The sequence below is a fragment of the Tachypleus tridentatus genome, chromosome 10, assembly GCF_004210375.1.
Source record: "Tachypleus tridentatus isolate NWPU-2018 chromosome 10, ASM421037v1, whole genome shotgun sequence".
In the NCBI taxonomy this organism is placed as follows: domain Eukaryota; kingdom Metazoa; phylum Arthropoda; class Merostomata; order Xiphosura; family Limulidae; genus Tachypleus; species Tachypleus tridentatus.
In genome coordinates this window covers 44,561,757-44,579,254 of record NC_134834.1, presented here as the reverse complement: position 1 = coordinate 44,579,254, position 17,498 = coordinate 44,561,757, and the positions used below count along the sequence as shown (strand labels likewise).

General features: G+C 33.5%; 2 long non-coding RNA genes across 4 annotated transcripts in view; one reads left to right on the top strand and one right to left on the bottom strand.

Moving 5' to 3' along the window:
• The window catches only part of LOC143229168 (uncharacterized), a 51,425-nt gene extending 34,902 nt beyond the window's left edge, over window positions 1-16,523 (bottom strand). Inside the window, exons 1-3 of one of the 3 annotated variants that reach the window (XR_013015706.1) lie at window positions 12,624-16,523; window positions 4,592-4,643; window positions 1,369-1,420 (exon numbers count right to left, since the gene is read on the bottom strand). This is a non-coding gene — a long non-coding RNA (uncharacterized LOC143229168). Of the gene's footprint in view, window positions 1-1,368; window positions 1,421-4,591; window positions 4,644-9,489; window positions 10,075-12,623 lie in introns of those variants that run through there. The other 2 variants (XR_013015707.1, XR_013015708.1) reach the window with 2 other exon arrangements.
• LOC143229167 (uncharacterized) lies at window positions 10,149-10,860 on the top strand. The gene is made up of 2 exons (XR_013015705.1): window positions 10,149-10,286; window positions 10,737-10,860. It is a non-coding gene; the product is annotated as an uncharacterized LOC143229167 (long non-coding RNA).
• Window positions 16,524-17,498: the final 975 nt, after the last annotated feature.

The following is a 17,498-nucleotide window of genomic DNA, read 5'->3' as shown; positions in this document are numbered from 1 at the left end:
GACATTCGTTGTTCTGTGCATGTTATCGTTGCGTGATCTCAGCTGCAGGACTTAAATTATTCTGAGTCCTAGTGCCAAAGTTATAAATACATTAAGCTTAAATCTCATCGAAAAAGGTGCTAAAATGTAAGAGGTGGCACTAAAATACTAAACTCCTAGTTTATCGTGTACATCGTATAATTTAGTGTTCAAAAAAGAAACTAAAATGTAAAATTCAACAACTTTACAGTTTCGATGGTGATGTAGCCAGAAAATTAACAAAATCTCTTCATTAACTATGCTAGTTAGAAGCTAGCTCCTGCATGACATTATTCTATAAAGTAACACAAACTAATAATTTTCCCAGCAGTTTGCAACTTGTACCATACATGGTGTCCATAAATTATTCAACCCACTATAGGCCCTTATTATGGGAGATATTTTAAAACGATTGGCGGCCAATTAATAACACAACAAGAAATTATTTTCTTTATTTTGCAGAACATCCACGCAAGACATGCTTCTTTTTTAAGTTTGGAACAAAACGACGTTCTGCGTGCTAACAGTGGAGCTCGAGCGGAAGTTTACCGAATTGTCGTAATTTACTTAGTTACAACAAAAATTTCTAGAGACGTGTTATTAATTGCCACAAACCATTTTAAGATAGCTCATACGATAGAGAATTTATAAACGCTATTAATGGGGTGAATAATTTATGGACATCCTGTAGGATTGTTAGTTGGACACACTTAAAAGGAAAATAAAAGAAGATAGAAACACACATGAAGTAATACAAACCTTTGGACATTGAAGATAAAGAACTGTACTTTTGTAGTAATTAAATTTTCTATTTCTTTCATGCTGGTTAAATGTTAAGTTAAAAGACTAATTAATAATAAAGTTAGGTTAAGAAAACAACAGATAAAGAACAATTTAATGAGAAAAATATTCAATATTTCTGAAGGACGTTTTAAAGGTTACGTAAATAAAAAAGGTTTGGATGAACAATGGTAAGTTGAAATATTAACACAATAATCCCTTACACCAGTCGACACCCTCACTACACATATTCATTAGAGAAAAGCTTAATTGAAAAATTTGATTTTTCCCTACAAAGACTCGTAATATTCACTGAAAGCTTGCAAAATATTCTGAATACATACCATCGTGAAATTAACAGCATGGAAACACAAGAGGATTACAATCTCACGTACAAAAGCTTAACAACTGATTACTAAACTTCAAATCTACGTTATGCAGTAAAGGACGTTACATTTGTGGATGTTAAGCACAATTCTTCCTACAGATACAACACAAACTGTGAATACGGTTAACATCAGAAATTGTAAATAAACAGTCCCAAACTTTATTTACATGTTTATACTTTACCTGGAATCACGGATTTCTTGCATTTACAGGTAATAGGAGAGGCTCATCTTTCCTAGTGAAGAAAATATTGAACACGTTTACTCTCATGTTTTATTTACACTTCACTGCTATTTCCATCTCACAGAAACTCTCAGATCAATTAAACAGCCAAAATTGCGTTTTCATTTAAAATCAAACGGTAATTCCAAAAGTCATCTTCATCGAGTACAATTCTTTAAATTTTATTTACAAATAAAAAACTACAATCAGAGGTTCCTTAATTAAAGTAACAGAAATTGGTCAAATGAACTAGGTCGATATTGACAAATGGCATGTTTATTCTACTTTTGTAGAGAGGCTGGATATTTATAGTTTCATGTATTAAGTAAGTGTATATATATTTCAACACATTACTCTATCAAGCAAAAGGAAAGAAACATGCGTACATACAGTAGCAATGCTTTTTAGGCTTGCACAGAAATAATACAAGAGGTACTTTCCCATATGTTATTTATATTAATAAACTGCTTTAACTATTGCTAAGATGTGAACTGGATTGCGTTTGTGAAACCTACTTACTATAAGTTAATATCCTTTACGTAAAATCCACCTGAATCATAGGAACCATTTCAATACATTTAGTTATGCTCGCAATAATGAATTTCTGTGCATAACAATTTAACCAAGGGAAGTATCTGTGCCCATAAGTTTTCAAATCCGTGTACAAACAACACAAGCGAGTACAAAATAAGCCAAACAATTCATGTTTTGGGTACTAGTTCACATCTTTCTTTGGAAAGAAAAACAGGCTAAAAATCAAGAAGAAAACAATGTGTTTAAAAAAAATAATTAAAATTCTTCCACCTATTTCTATACACTTTTTTCTCTTGATTTATCCTGCTCTAAATAGTAGTCTCAGCACTGTAATAGAGAAAATCTAAAGAGACTGATCAACACTCCCGTGGGAAATTCTGACACACTACTTCCTACATAAACTGTGTAATTAAAACACTAATACCTCTTCATTCTCCATTATTCGTGACTATAGAAAACTTCTAAATCAACTTTAGAAACAGCCACAACTTTCTCTTCACTTTAAGCCATAATTCCGAACACTATTCTTTCCTTAAGTCTTGTGTGCAAAGAAATAATTGTTGCAAATCCAAAGTCTCTCTTTCTCCCATTAATTCCTTATTTTAACATGTTCAAACTACAGAAATACAAGAATGCTTAACTATTTATCTCAACTTTATGTACAATTTATGCTTGGACCAACGTCAAGCACAGTTTCCAAAACTTTGAACATTATGTCACACGTTAAGTGAAAGAGCACGCCTCACGTCATGTCGAGAACTAAATAAAATAGCTCTTTTATAGCAATTTGGCATCAAAACATAGTTTGTTAATTGAATTTTAACATCATGCATATTTTAAAATTCTTGAAATCAATCCTCAGTGTCCTTTCCTACGAGAACCGTTACAGTTGCTCCTGTGAGGCTTCCTATTTAAAAAATTCTCCGTGTATTATGGAATTTTGCATAAATTATTACCTGTAACGAAAATATTACCGAGTGAAATACTAATTTTTATAACCTTCAATCTTCTTTGGCGACCGAGTTATCAGCCAGAAGCAACTGTGGAGTGCTCCTGCCACATCCTCTCTTTCACAAATTTCCAGTCATTCTCGATGACATTTTAAAATCCATTTATTCAATCCAATATAAAGACATAAATGTAATCCATCAAAACATGTATAATGCTACATTGTTTTCAGGACAGAGTTTTTAAAATTTGTATTCAGTACGTAAGCAATGAAAACTATATAAAAGCCCTCTGGCCTTATATACGACGCCACTTGAATTATAGTTATCGGACATTCGTTGTTCTGTGCATGTTATCGTTGCGTGATCTCAGCTGCAGGACTTAAATTATTCTGAGTCCTAGTGCCAAAGTTATAAATACATTAAGCTTAAATCTCATCGAAAAAAGGTGCTAAAATGTAAGAGGTGGCACTAAAATACTAAACTCCTAGTTTATCGTGTACATCGTATAATTTAGTGTTCAAAAAAAGAAACTAAAATGTAAAATTCAACAACTTTACAGTTTCGATGGTGATGTAGCCAGAAAATTAACAAAATCTCTTCATTAACTATGCTAGTTAGAAGCTAGCTCCTGCATGACATTATTCTATAAAGTAACACAAACTAATAATTTTCCCAGCAGTTTGCAACTTGTACCATACATGGTGTCCATAAATTATTCAACCCACTATAGGCCCTTATTATGGGAGATATTTTAAAACGATTTGCGGGCAATTAATAACACAACAAGAAATTATTTTCTTTATTTTGCAGAACATCCACGCAAGACATGCTTCTTCTTAAAGTTTGGAACAAAACGACGTTCTGCGTGCTAACAGTGGAGCTCGAGCGGAAGTTTACCGAATTGTCGTAATTTACTTAGTTACAACAAAAATTTCTAGAGACGTGTTATTAATTGCCACAAACCATTTTAAGATAGCTCATACGATAGAGAATTTATAAACGCTATTAATGGGGTGAATAAGTTATGGACATCCTGTAGGATTGTTAGTTGGACACACTTAAAAGGAAAATAAAAGAAGATAGAAACACACATGAAGTAATACAAACCTTTGGATATTCAAGATAAAGAACTGTACTTTTTGTAGTAATTAAATTTTCTATTTCTTTCATGCTGGTTAAATGTTAAGTTAAAAGACTAATTAATAATAAAGTTAGGTTAAGAAAACAACAGATAAAGAACAATTTAATGAGAAAAATATTCAATATTTCTGAAGGACGTTTTAAAGGTTACGTAAATAAAAAAGGTTTGGATGAACAATGGTAAGTTGAAATATTAACACAATAATCCCTTACACCAGTCGACACCCTCACTACACATATTCATTAGAGAAAAGCTTAATTGAAAAATTTGATTTTTTCCCTACAAAGACTCGTAATATTCACTGAAAGCTTGCAAAATATTCTGAATACATACCATCGTGAAATTAACAGCATGGAAACACAAGAGGATTACAATCTCACGTACAAAAGCTTAACAACTGATTACTAAACTTCAAATCTACGTTATGCAGTAAAGGACGTTACATTTGTGGATGTTAAGCACAATTCTTCCTACAGATACAACACAAACTGTGAATACGGTTAACATCAGAAATTGTAAATAAACAGTCCCAAACTTTATTTACATGTTTATACTTTACCTGGAATCACGGATTTCTTGTATTTACAGGTAATAGGAGAGGCTCATCTTTCCTAGTGAAGAAAATATTAAACACGTTTACTCTCATGTTTTATTTACACTTCACTGCTATTTCCATCTCACAGAAACGCTCAGATCAATTAAACAGCCAAAATAGCGTTTTCATTTAAAATCAAACGGTAATTCCAAAAGTCATCTTCATCGGGTACAATTCTTTAAATTTTATTTACAAATAAAAACTACAATCAGAGGTTCCTTAATTAAAGTAACAGAAATTGGTCGAATGAACTAGGTCGATATTGACAAATGGCATGTTTATTCTACTTTTGTAGAGAGGCTGGATATTTATAGTTTCATGTATTAAGTGTATATATATTTCAACACATTACTCTATCAAGCAAAAGGAAAGAAACATGCATACATACAGTAGCAATGCATTTTAGGCTTGCACAGAAATAATACAAGAGGTACTTTCCCATATGTTATTTATATTAATAAACTGCTTTAACTATTGCTAAGATGTGAACTGGATTGCATTTATGAAACCTACTATTAGTTACTCTCATGTTTTTAAAATCACCAGAATTGTAGGAACTATTTTTATACCAAAGTTATAAATCTTCACCAAGCATCAGATGCGCTTGATCTGGTGAAAACAAATCAGAGAAATAGGAATAGAGATAAAGAAGAGATGGCACAGCATCTCCTAATGAACATCATTAGGTCTTCACCATGGACGAGGATACTGTGGAAAACATGTCTAGGATTTAGGAATAGATTGAGCATATGACTGGAAAATACAGTGAGTCACTACTGCCATGCAGTCCTCTACCATTGGATTACAGATGATAATAGGATCTATTTCTGAGAGAGATGTGAAAGAGAGTCAGTTGGTCTAGTCCAACTTCCACAGAGGAATATGGGTTGTGTGGCACTGACCACAACCAATCTCCTTCAAAATAAAGGAAAATGATGACTGCTCCATGCGTCACTGTAAACTCCTCAATAAAAGTGAAGGGAAAAGATATGGAGAATTAGTTATAATAAAAGACTGACTCAGTGCTTGAAAAAAGTATAAGAACCAGTACTGAAGTGATAAAAGTTGTGATCCAAGAGGAAGCATTCGATGGAATGACGACTCCCATCAATCTCAGCACCATTTTAGAGGGGATTATATTCATTAAAGTCCTAAAGTATTAAAAAGGAAGACAGCAACAATTCAGTGAGAACACCACGGTCTGAATGATCATAGATCTATCTTGAAAACAGATAAAGAAAACAAACAGAGCATTTGAGAGAACTGACTGGCAAAGACAAGACAGGCTTTTCCTGGTCAAAAAGTAATGCCACTCATCCATGCAATTGTTTGTTACACAATCTCCAATTCCAGAACAAAGAAAATTGATGAAACATAACTGAATCAGCTGATTTCAAAACTTTTCCTGTAAACAAAAGCAGAGAGAGCATTAAGAATTAAGGCCTCAATGTCATCCACGGTAAAATGGAAACCTGAACAGTTCCACTGTATCAAAGTGGCCATTTTTAATCAGGTGAAGGAGAGGTGGGCAAAGAGCCATTCTGTTTTTATCAAAGCCTTTTTTTCTTTAGTAGAAGGATGTATGTTGACTTGTATGGATCCTGCTCTGGGTCTTGTGGGCTGGTCTCTATCAGTGGACGTAGATTCCTGTGACTGAGGGAGAAAGTGGATATTCATTTTGCATCTCTAGGTCAAAGAAAATTATGAGCCCAAGCAGATGCCAGAGCCAAATGAAGTGGGTGTGGGTAGCCACTAGAATGAATGGTGGAAGCGGAGTTAGTAGTGGACATTGAGTCATTCTTTTATTAAACGTGGAGTGCAAAAAACTTCATGTGGTTGGATAATGATACTGTTGGAGACAGAAAAATCTGCATGCACTCCCACTGTAGCAGCGTATGTTCAAAATGGAGGGCGGGAGGGAAAGTAACTTCCGAGTCTCAGGGTAAGAAATATTGCTCATAGATTTAAAAAACACTGCACCCCTTTCTCCTACATCCACTTAGGGCAAGAATGACAGTAAGAGGGGTGAGAACCACCAGTTATCACAGTGAAATTCCAGATTGCACATGTTAACATTGTGATCTTTGCCACTACAATAAGCACACAAAGAACCAAGACAAGACACCTTTGAATGACCAAACTGTTGACACTGAAACATGAAGAGATGGTTGGGAATATATGATCATACTTAACAGTTCACGTAATGTTCACTGATAGTGATAGTTGGATGTGGCAATTTAAACATGAAAAACAACATTTGTAGTCAAAATCATTCTGTTCTTAAAAATGGATATATGACACACAGCAGAAACATCTTGTCTGGAGAAAACAGCAAGAATCTCCAACTCATTAATATTCTTTCAATCCCTCTTATCAACAACTCCACTGGAGGAATTCAACGTGGAATGGGGAGTAACCTTGATGAGAATATCTCCAATAACCTTTGAATTCAGGAGGCATTTGGTGTATTTGTGTGTAACTGATTTACTATTATTTTAAGTTTATTTTAATAGCTACATTTATTTTTATGCATATAACATGCATAGTTGAATAAGTATTGCACACATCAAACCTGTTTTCTTAATTTGTTACAGATTCTTGACAGCAAGAATAAAAATATGTGGTTCATGTGTTTTTAAACACTGTTGAACTTTCGAGACAGTTTTTATTATTGGTTAATTAGTCATTATACCATTTAGAAGCTGTGGAAGCTAAAATTTTGATTATCACTTATTAACAGGAATGTTTATAGCTTTTGAGATAACGAATCATGAAACTTCAGTGAATTAAATTTAGAAATAATGATGTCCACAAAGACATTATATATCTTCCTCAGCTTATACAGGTGTGAGGCCATCCAAACATAAAATAGAGAGAGAGAGAGGTGTGGGCCATCCAAGAAAAGAGAATGTTAGCTTAAGTTAGATGTAGTAATACGAACTCAGAAGCAATATGCTTGTTGTGAAAATGGAACATCAATAAAATATTCAGTTCTATACCAGATATAAGACTCAGCAGTTTCTCACACTTGTATATAAACCAATATTTGTAATAACCATCATTATAAATTGTGTTGTTGTTTGTATATTAAAATATTTATGTGAAGAAAGAAAACAGTTTATCAGTCTTGTTGGTAAATGCTTTTAATTTGATACATTTCGAAATTCAATTAACTTCCAAGTCAAAATTTAAATTTGAAATTGTAATAGGTAACATACATAATATTAAATCAGAGATTTGTTCAAGAGGTTATAAAGTGTAACATAATAGATTGGGGGCTCATGTCTGAGATCTGAATCAGTTCTAAATTACAAGTCAAATATTATAGTTATCAATGCCAAAACCACTGGATTATGCCTCATTATCAAGATTTTTTGAATTACATTCCCTCGAATAACTACAAAAATATAATGAGTTGTCACAAACTGCCAAAATCTTAGAACTTGAGGTTAAAAAATCAATAAGAGAAACTGAACTAAAAATTGTATTGTTGGAATTGTCTATGATAATTTGTTATCTGAGGAAGCATTATGGGAATACTCTAGTGTCTCCGGTAGCTAACCACAGCTTAGTGATAAAAGGAATCCAATTAAAACTAAAACTGAACATGAACAAAATTATACTGAAGCTGAAAAAGAGAAAAAGCAAGCATGTATCAAACCCAAGAGAGAAATGGAAATTAAACAAAACTGATTGATCAAGATAAAATGACAACTTTGAACTCAATCAATATCTTAAAGTACCACCATTTAATGAAAAGGAAATTGACAAGTACTTTAACATTTTGAGAAAGTTCCCCAAACTGTGGAACACTCCACCAAACAATGCACTGGCACTGAGAAATAGTTCTACTAGTAATCTTGTGCAAACCCATGTCACTGTAACAAAGATCTTAAAATGTTGTTCTTTATCATCTAGGGTTTGATTAGCTAGACTGTATTAAATATCTTATTTACTTCATCTTTTGAGACATTATATTCAGGATACCCCTGGATGCATTTTACGGTTTCAGAGAGCAAACACCAGAGAATTATGGCTTAACACAACAATAAACTGCACAGTGAAAACAGCGCAAGCATCAAAAAGACTAATATAAATCATTATTAAACATACTTATAAAAATTCTACTGGAACATTTTTTAAGAAATAGTAATAAAATACAACTTTTGGACCATACTTTAATGTATTTTTCCCACAGATTAGGCCAAAAAATTTTTGTAAATATTTAAATTGGAAAGGTTTCATACCAGTTTTAGCAGGGGAGTTAACTCATATCATTACCTACAATTTCATTTTATTAAAAACAATCAAAGAATAATTTTATGATGGCTAATAATTTAAACTAAAATTACCAAAGATAAAGATGAACTAAGTGAAATTAGTTTTAGTTGGTTTTCAAAATGAAACTGAATGATCGTAGATTTATAAATCAGCTTTTGTGTTGTAATCTCACTTTGTTTCATTTATTATTTATTCAATCTTTCAAATGAACAAATAATGAAGCATGTTAATGTAGTTTTAACGAAAAATTTGTACCAATGTTTAAATCCATCTTTATCAGATGAATACCTCACTCACTATAATTTTAAATCAAGGCAATTAATGGAACTTGCTAATATATTATTTCACACTGGATTAGTCTTGAAAGATTCAATTTTTTACAATTTTTCCACCAACTTTGATACACCTTGTCACTCTTTGCTCGTTTTACATGGAAGAAAATTAACAATTTTTAAACAAATTTAATATAGTATTTTAAATGAAAGCTTTAGCATATTTTAAAAAAAATAATTTTAACATTCCCTAGTTGTTAAATCATACATTTATATACACGAACACCACCAACTTCGCGAAATTCTTACCGAGTTCATGTACAAATCACGATTTTCTCGTTTTCCGTCACGGAGAACTTTATTTTCAACATTGTCAGAGTGCAGATAGGACGTCGTCATGAATGTCACACGCGGAGCTGATGCACTAGCGCCACTGGTAATTAAATAATCTTCCTACTAACGAAATAGTAGATCTGATCTTCCACAAAATAGCTTTTAGACTAAATAGGTAAGTTGAGAAACATCATTACAATTACTTGAAACTCGCAATGACAAAAAATGTGAAGGTTTAGAACCCAAAATAAACGTTATTTACTTTTCGTGATTACGAGAAACCCACTTGAAATAAAAATGTATCTCAGGACGGCTAATATGGGTATGAAAAATTTTGGTCACAAAGCAGAGAACATTTCGATCTTCTTCAACAAAGAGTTTACACTTGACCGTTACAAGGCACGTCTCAGAGACGAGAGTGTAAAATGGTACGGGATTGTAGGGAACGTTGCAGTAGATGTTAGGTTATTAATTAGTATAGAGGTTTTGCGTGTGACGTCACTCTTGACCTAGTTACTGCTGACCGCCATGATGGGTGGCACGCTCGGCCTGTTTATATTCCGACACAAGGGTGATTCATAATCAAAAGTGCGCGATGGTACACTCGTGTTGTGCATTTAACAGTTCAAATCGACATGGACAGGTGGAAAATGTGTCGTACTACAGATTTCCTAAAGATCCCGACCGAAGATGACGATGGATTGCAGCTGTCAATAGGAAAAACTGGACACCCACAGAGCACACCAGACTTCGTAGTAAACATTTTGTGTCAGGTATGAAAATTCATCTATAGCCAGGCTGAATAAATTGAAACTTTCATGTATGATATATGTATAGCAGAACACACTGCAACACCAGTCAAAGAAATTTTTTGCACACTTTTTTTTTTTACTTTTAAATAAGTGAATAGTAAATTTACTGAAGGAACAATATCATTCATGATGAATATGTTATATAGCCATTTGTACATTAAGACAAAATGTTAATATCTCTTAAAGGACCAATTTAAGTGATTCATCAGAAAACCACAACTGGCACAAGATAAAAAGTGCGCAAATAATTACTTTGTTGGCTGTACATTCAGTTGTTAAACAATGTTCAGCATATTCAGTTATATATATACAGTTAAAAGTGTACAGTGTATCTGTTATATATATATATATATATTATCTGATGATGCCTGTAGATCTATATCTTAACTAAATTATTGTACTCTGTTTCAGGGACGAAGAGTGATGATCCCCTATCACCTGACTATGTACCTTCCATATTTCATTTTACACGTTCTCCCCTGAAGAGAAGGAAAGCTGCTGAATTGTGAAATATGAAAACAGGAAAGAGGTGACCAAAAGGAGAAAAGAACAAAAGAGACATGAAGCTGCTGCTGGGCTGCTTGACCTTGCTTTCATAGAATCTGCTGGCACTGCTGCCACTGATAGCACCTATACTGATTCTGCTGATGAACTTGAAGCTACATGTGATAATTTTGACTTGTGTATATCACAATATACAACTGAGACATAAATCAAAAATTAAGTTTTGAAACAGCCTAGACAATTAGGTGTCTTAATATCATTATACAAACATGTATAGAAGTGCTCCTAGGCTAGAGCTTTGACAACAGTCAGTACACATGTAGTACAATAATATTGAACCATTTATTAAAATGGGGGCCCTACTTTACTTCAGTATCTAGTTTTCGTCTAAAATGTAGTTAAATCTATCATACAGAGTACATGATACATGTATGTAATATAACATGATGTACAAACCTTTGCTGTAATGATGACTTTATCCGACGTTGCCCTGGTTATCTGGACATTCTGTACAAATCCTGCCACAAAGTACTTGTACGCATCAAGGCTTTTGTAACCTTTATGACTTTCATTTGTATAGGTGGAAGTTCTGTTTATCAAATATATATAAATGTCACCATATGTAATATTTGTCAGATCTACTCCAGCAACAGTCTGACTCTGAGCAACGTTGTCTTGGCTGGATATTACTGGCGTAAATACACGTGGCGGGAGCATATACGGGTCTCCTACACCCAGTTTCTTCACTTTTTCCTCATACCTGGCCTTTTGAGCACCTGTCAGGTGTGCTACAAGTGATGAAAAGCCAGCGGCAGCCATTTACATGTGAACAGTACTGAATACAGCAGTTGTTAACTCGTTCAGTCATGCGGGACACTTGCCACCCAATATGGCGGTATGTTTACAAACCTCGTTGTGGTCACGCGACACTAATAGATTCACGCAAAACCTCTATAGGTATAAAGATGTTCACTTATTAGTTTCATTTTGGTTTTAGTTATTGTATTAGTAGGGCTTCTTTGGTTTTACGTTTGTTTATATTTGTTTTTCTAGTTAATGTCTGGGTGCCTTCTATGGTTATGTTGTGTTTATTTGACTTGCAGTGTTTTATGAGTCGGTAAATAGAACGCAACATCAAATCAGTAGTACGAACGACAAGGAAAAGATCCGGCACAACAAGAAACTAGATAACTTAAGGTGCTAACAAATCTCGTAATTAACAGATTCGATAGGAGTTTGGCAATGAAGAGATATAGCTACTTAAAGGACTCAACTTCGCAGTAAGACCTAGAAATATTCCATTCGTCGAAATGAAAGCCTGTCTGGAAGACCTAGCTAAAAGACTGGTGATCCATTCTACACAAACTGAAAACACCAACAAAACAACGGAAAACAACAACCAGAAAGGAAGTTACTTCGACAACCAACAACTTATTTTTCCACGTAGAACTGAAAACATGTTTCCCCGAAACAGCTCAAAATAGTATATCAAACACCTTTTTCAGAGAATGTTCACGCAAACCCATCAACATCATTTCACATAAAACTAAAAACCAACCTCATATGAAAGTATATTAATTCTATAAATAACCTAAAATAAGACATCAAAATTCTAAAAGCAGATGAAGGCAATGATATAGTTATAAACAAAAATAAATACATTCAAAAAATGAACCTATTATCAGATAAACAAATTTAAACTAATACACAAATCCAACAAAAATACATGAAAACCAATTAAACAAAATACTACCACAAAAGGAAAAAAAAATCTCAGAAAACCGTTATTCTTACCTTCGAAAGATCGACTCGTATACACCACAACTATGTGTTTTTTTTTAAAATAGCAAAGCCACATCGAGCTATCTGCTGAGCCCACCGAGGGGAATCGAACTCCTGATTTTAGCGTTGTACTAGCGGGTGACGACACCACAACTATATGGCACTCACAAACCCGATTGGCCACTCCGACCCACAATGTCGACCTGTGAATCATTTAACAACGACCTTGGTAATTACATAACGTGAGCATTTTCTAAATATGTAACATTAACTCCTTTTTCATTTCAAAGACTCTTAACTTCAAATATATTCTTAATGGACGAAATTATGTAATTTAATGGCTAGTTTTGACGTAATCTCCCTTTTCCTAAAAGTCCCAACTACTGAAACCTGCAAAATAGCTATAGAACTTTACATTCAAGACCCCAATCCATTGATGAACAGCCCCAGCAACCCTTTGAGAATTCACTACCACCAAAACTATCTTTATGTTCAGTGATCAAAACTACCTACAAATAAATGGGGAATCCCCGCGTCACCAGTTCTGAACAACATTTTTACGACATAAATGGCATCTCAAGTGATCAATTCAACCTCACACCCACCACTATACTGGTACATATATGTTAACGATATAATTACTGGATTCACAGCCATGGAACAGTTTTTATAACCATGTTACTTCTATACACCCCAACATTAAGTTCACCTGTGAATTGGAAAAAAAAAAAAACTTACCAAGTAACATTCCTCAACCTCAAAATCGCAAGAACCGATATACAATTCAAAACAGAAATCCACAGAAAGATCACCCATACTGGGCTATGCATTCCTCAAGACTCAATACACGAAACAAAAACTCAAAATTTTAAGAAACCAAATAAACAGAGCCACAAAACTACACTCACCTGATAAAATTAACAATGAAGTCAACAAAATGGAACATTTTACCAACATCAAAAATGTCCTCCAAAAAACCGCTAAAAAAATTTCAAAACACGCCAAGATCAACAACAAACTACACAACCTTACACTGCTGCATGAAATATTTTCCCGACATTAACGAAAAAAATAACCAACATTTGGAAAATCTTATAAAACAAAACATTCTAGAAACACTAAATTTATTTAAAACCCAGATACAAAGCTAGGGTCCATATTATGTAAAACTACACCGACAAACACAGGACCAACATTATTTATATAATACAATGCAACAACTGCAATGACCTATATTGGAGAAACAAGTAGAAAAATGGAAACCACATTCAAAGAATACAAAAAAAAAACACCACATGTCTTTGAACACTGTTAATCACATAAACACAACATAACCAAAAAAACTCCCAAATACTAAGTAGGGAAACAAATACAAAAAAACGCAAAATCAGAGAAGCCCTACTTATACAGCAAATAATATTGAAACAATATTAAGGTTAACCTCAATATGACATAAGGGCATAACGTTGTTCTCTGCTCTATTAGTGAAAGTGTTAACACCCATACCAACCGTAATGCGATACGTTATTTACTTTTATTACGCAAGTAGAAACACGAACGTTCTCGTAAAGATAAAATCCTTATTCACTGAATATTTTCAACCATACATACAATAATGTTTTGTTGTTGCCCATCCTATTTATTAAACTTAAATAATCTTTAATGTTTTCTCATTAAAAGTGTTTCCGTAGCTTGCAAATAGATATCATTTAGCACACAAACAAATGCAGGAACGAACTATAAAATAAAAAAGGGGCTGAAATTAACGTGACTGCACATCCGCTTCTGTTAGCTAAATATACAACATCTACTACTTCTTTGACATTACATTCTGCATACCTTAGCTTGCATTTTAGGGTTTAACTGTTTTTTGAATTTCGCGCAAAGCAACACGATGGTTGTCTGCACTAGCCATTCCTGAGTTAGTAGTGTAAAATCAGATGAAAGACAACTAATAATCACCAGACACTTTCAACTCTTGGGCTAGTCTTTCATCAATGAACAGTGGGATTGACCGGTTGTTAAAATGCCTCAACGGATGAAAGAGCGAGCATGTTTAGTGCGACAGGAATTCGAACCCGTCCCACTCAGCTAACGAGTCTAGCCCTACGTAGTAAATACTTTTGAAGAGTTACGGCTCATCACAATGACCAAAAAAACTAACATAAACATCGAATTAAGTTACAGTTCATACAAATAATAAAGCATAGAAACAGTATGGGAAATTTCATCATTTCTAAGTAATTTTGTCTTATGACAAGAGGCCCGGCATGGCCAGGTGGCTAAGTTACTCGACTCGTAATCCGATGATCGCGAGTTCAAATCCCCGTCACACCAAACATGCTCCCTCATTCAACCGTGGGAACGTTATAGTATAACTGTCAATCTCACTATTCTTTGGTGAAAGAGTAACCCAAAAGTTAAATTAGGAATGGCTAGCGCAGATAGAACTCGTATAACTTTGCGCGAAATTTAAAAACAAACAATTATGACGAGATCTTTAAAAATAGTTCATTTGAAACGGTGGAATCGAGATCTTCAAAAACAGACAGAAAAAAGACAGCTAAAGTGAAAGAGTAATTGTGGAAAAGTAAATAAGTTTAAGGTTTGAAACAATGTTAACATTATTCCTGTTTTGACTCTTCTAAATATTACAGGTTTTAGACACGGAGTCAAAATAAAAAATGGAGCTTGAGGAAATAATGTCAACAGTACATTTCAAACCTTAAGTATGTTTCTTCACTCTTTGTTTGCAATCGTATTTTTACTTTAAGCCAACTTCTTTTGATCCTTATTTTTCCCGTTTTTAATAAACTAGTTTCTGCAAGTCTTTGTCCCTTACAGACACAAATTTGTAGGATAAAAAGAAAACTGAAAACAATTTAGGTTAGTGAAATTTGATGTTGTTTCGGGAAACAGTGACATACTTAATATTTGTTTCTTGCAGACTGGGTGTCTATTACTCTTGATATCATTGCCACTATGTTAATGCCGACAGTGGTGCTACACGCATAGTTACTATTATGATCAACACGTTATATACATATAGCCACTACATTTATAACATCTTTCTACATGAGAAGTCTGTAGGAATATTTCGTAATTATTTCTATTTTATGGGGCTAGTTCTTCCATACCATTTCAGAATAAGCAGATTAGGAATTAACAGATAAAACTTAACTCAAAAGTTACTATCAGAGAAAAACTGTGCATCTACAAAACTTTTGAAGTAAAATCGCAAAGAACATTTTAATAAAAATATGTTGCAACAATGCCTGAAAGACTGAAGTTTTTAAAGCAAAATGGACATGCAAAATATTAAGCGTTTGCTGAACTCGAAGCACTTCCACCGAGTTTCTATTGTACTAAATATGAAAATAGAATTTTGATGTTTAATTTGTGAATAATTTTTTACTGTTCTTTAAAAGTAGCCTGAAATATAATTTTTGACTTTGTACGAATACTTTTATACATTATGTGTGCGTATAAATACACAAATATATGCAAGATCCATATAATTTTCAAGTTGTAAATACGTTCATATAGATTGCTATACGAATTTCTCTAGTTTCACAGATGCAAGCATATATACATTCAATGCAAACATACAACGTATCATACAACAGTATAAAAATAAGCGTTTAAAATATTTATTATGGCTGTTTTATTTTCACCATCCACTTGATCATAGTAAAGTCAGTCGTGGTTTTGCTGCAATTGGCCAGATTTTGTCTTAGAGCAGGCTTCGACAAATCTCATGCACACGGTTCTCATGGCGACTGAATATTTCATCGTCGGACGTAGTATTTTCTCATATTGTGTTGGTGCGTGGGGCTGTACTAAATCGTGACTATTTTCATAATCTTTGAGTCCTAAATTAAACTTTTGTTCCTATAATTTTGATGACAAGTTCAGGCTTTCCTTCATTTTTTTTTTTTTTTTTATAGGAAGAAAGCACTCAAATGAAACCAAAGGCAGGAAGTTTATACAATACAATCAAGTGGTTGTTGATATCATGTGATCATTAGCAAGCACTTACTACTGAGAAATCAAATAAAAACTGATACCTTGATTATTCATGCTGATCGGAGAACAAAAACTAGTAGATACATCAACAGTGGAAAATCGAGGCATTACAGTACCTCACTCGTTGGCCTGTCATTTAAATAAACATTTGACATGTGTATTTTGTGTTCTTTTATACTATGTTTTTAATCACTAATTAAGTAAAGTTAACCAGGCTACAAATATTCTGTATTCCTGCATTACACTCAGCTTCAAGAATGGTTATTCTATCCACAGTATATCTATAAAATTCGCTACCATTTAACCATCAGCTTCCAACCTGATTGCTGATTCGGTGCTTCAATCTGATCTCAGTGCTATCTTTTAAAACTATGGCTTACAGATTTCTGTTGTGGGAGAAAAACTAGACTTTTTTTTTAAAATAAAGTTTTAAACGTTTTTGTGACATGGTTAAAATCAATCATGCAAAGGTACAAATACTATAATCCTGTCAGCAGCAACGTATTCAAAAGGGCAAGAACCCCAATTATAAACAAATATGTGGCGTCGATACAGCTGCAACAATATCTATTATTACCTACAAACCAAATCAAATCAAAATTTGTACAACAAACTTTTCGTACACAAATATAAATAATACTATGTGCACGATACTAGATGAATTTCAAAAGCCTATTCCGAAAACGTCACAGGATATATTTATAATTACGCACATTTGCAAAACATTTTGATACGACTAAAACCACCCTCTTTGGTTAACTTGTTTAGGATTACTGACAAGGAGTGAAATTATCAGTAACTAGTATAACTTCAAAACACACGTTGATCAGAGTAGATTGAAAGGAGTCTCCTTTAAATTTA